Source organism: Arachis ipaensis, chromosome B7 (assembly GCF_059453495.1).
Source record: "Arachis ipaensis isolate K30076 ecotype BB chromosome B7, ASM5945349v1, whole genome shotgun sequence".
In the NCBI taxonomy this organism is placed as follows: Eukaryota; Viridiplantae; Streptophyta; class Magnoliopsida; order Fabales; family Fabaceae; genus Arachis; species Arachis ipaensis.
In genome coordinates this window covers 56297501-56300000 of record NC_142442.1, presented here as the reverse complement: position 1 = coordinate 56300000, position 2500 = coordinate 56297501, and positions in this window count along the sequence as shown.

Below are 2500 nucleotides of genomic sequence, written 5' to 3'. Positions count from 1 at the left end.
CCACAACCACAACGTGCTTGCTAGTGTGCCTAGGGGATGGCAAGGCAACGTGCATCTTGCTGGCATTGCGCCCAGCAAGCCTTTGGGCAACTCGAGTTTCAGCATCACGACACCCCTCCCCCCTATAATAGGCTGCCGAGCCATTACCAAAGTGCCACGGGTAGACGTCCTTTTCCGTGAGGAGACATACTAAAGGAAAGTGCTCTAGAGGTCGAATTTTGACGCCGTTTTTTGCAACAACCTCTAGAAAAATAAGATCTTTCCATCCTCCAAATTTGGTGAATTTACACCGTGCCGATTTTTTTTGACGATTTTTTTACCGCCCGGAATGCCGGAAATTCAAAAAAAATGAAAAACGGAGCAAACCTGCGATTTTTGACCTGGATTTTTTTGTGCAGCCTTCACATAATATTACCAAGGTTCCCTCAAAATTTCACGAAAAATGCACGAGCCAATTCTGAGATATGAAAATTTGGCTCCTCCGTTGCAACGCTCCGAGCCATCGTTGCAACGGCGGGTGCCTCCGTGGGGGGCGGGGGAGCCCGGCGGCACACCACAACCACAACGTGCTTGCTAGTGTGCCTAGGGGATGGCAAGGCAACGTGCATCTTGCTGGCATTGCGCCCAGCAAGCCTTTGGGCAACTCGAGTTTCAGCATCACAACACCCCTCCCCCCTATAATAGGCTGCCGAGCCATTACCAAAGTGCCACGGGTAGACGTCCTTTTCCGTGAGGAGACATACTAAAGGAAAGTGCTCTAGAGGTCGAATTTTGACGCCGTTTTTTGCAACAACCTCTAGAAAAATAAGAACTTTCCATCCTCCAAATTTGGTGAATTTACACCGTGCCGATTTTTTTTGACGATTTTTTTACCGCCCGGAATGCCGGAAATTCAAAAAAAATGAAAAACGGAGCAAACCTGCGATTTTTGACCTGGATTTTTTTGTGCAGCCTTCACATAATATTACCAAGGTTCCCTCAAAATTTCACGAAAAATGCACGAGCCAATTCTGAGATATGAAAATTTGGCTCCTCCGTTGCAACGCTCCGAGCCATCGTTGCAACGGCGGGTGCCTCCGTGGGGGGCGGGGGAGCCCGGCGGCACACCACAACCACAACGTGCTTGCTAGTGTGCCTAGGGGATGGCAAGGCAACGTGCATCTTGCTGGCATTGCGCCCAGCAAGCCTTTGGGCAACTCGAGTTTCAGCATCACGACACCCCTCCCCCCTATAATAGGCTGCCGAGCCATTACCAAAGTGCCACGGGTAGACGTCCTTTTCCGTGAGGAGACATACTCAAGGAAAGTGCTCTAGAGGTCGAATTTTGACGCCGTTTTTTGCAACAACCTCTAGAAAAATAAGATCTTTCCATCCCCCAAATTTGGTGAATTTACACCGTGCGGATTTTTTTTGCCGATTTTTTTACCGCCCGGAAAGCCGGAAATTCAAAAAAAATGAAAAACGGAGCAAACGTGGGATTTTTGACCTGGATTTTTTTGTGCAGCCTTCACATAATATTACCAAGGTTCCCTCAAAATTTTAGAAAAAATGCACGAGCCAATTATGAGATATGAAAATTTGGCTCCTCCGTTGCAACGCTCCGAGCCATCGTTGCAACGGCGGGTGCCTCCGTGGGGGGCGGGGGAGCCCGGCGGCACACCACAACCACAACGTGCTTGCTAGTGTGCCTAGGGGATGGCAAGGCAACGTGCATCTTGCTGGCATTGCGCCCAGCAAGCCTTTGGGCAACTCGAGTTTCAGCATCACGACACCCCTCCCCCCTATAATAGGCTGCCGAGCCATTACCAAAGTGCCACGGGTAGACGTCCTTTTCCGTGAGGAGACATACTAAAGGAAAGTGCTCTAGAGGTCGAATTTTGACGCCGTTTTTTGCAACAACCTCTAGAAAAATAAGATCTTTCCATCCTCCAAATTTGGTGAATTTACACCGTGCCGATTTTTTTTGACGATTTTTTTACCGCCCGGAATGCCGGAAATTCAAAAAAAATGAAAAACGGAGCAAACCTGCGATTTTTGACCTGGATTTTTTTGTGCAGCCTTCACATAATATTACCAAGGTTCCCTCAAAATTTCACGAAAAATGCACGAGCCAATTCTGAGATATGAAAATTTGGCTCCTCCGTTGCAACGCTCCGAGCCATCGTTGCAACGGCGGGTGCCTCCGTGGGGGGCGGGGGAGCCCGGCGGCACACCACAACCACAACGTGCTTGCTAGTGTGCCTAGGGGATGGCAAGGCAACGTGCATCTTGCTGGCATTGCGCCCAGCAAGCCTTTGGGCAACTCGAGTTTCAGCATCACGACACCCCTCCCCCCTATAATAGGCTGCCGAGCCATTACCAAAGTGCCACGGGTAGACGTCCTTTTCCGTGAGGAGACATACTAAAGGAAAGTGCTCTAGAGGTCGAATTTTGACGCCGTTTTTTGCAACAACCTCTAGAAAAATAAGAACTTTCCATCCTCCAAATTTGGTGAATTTAC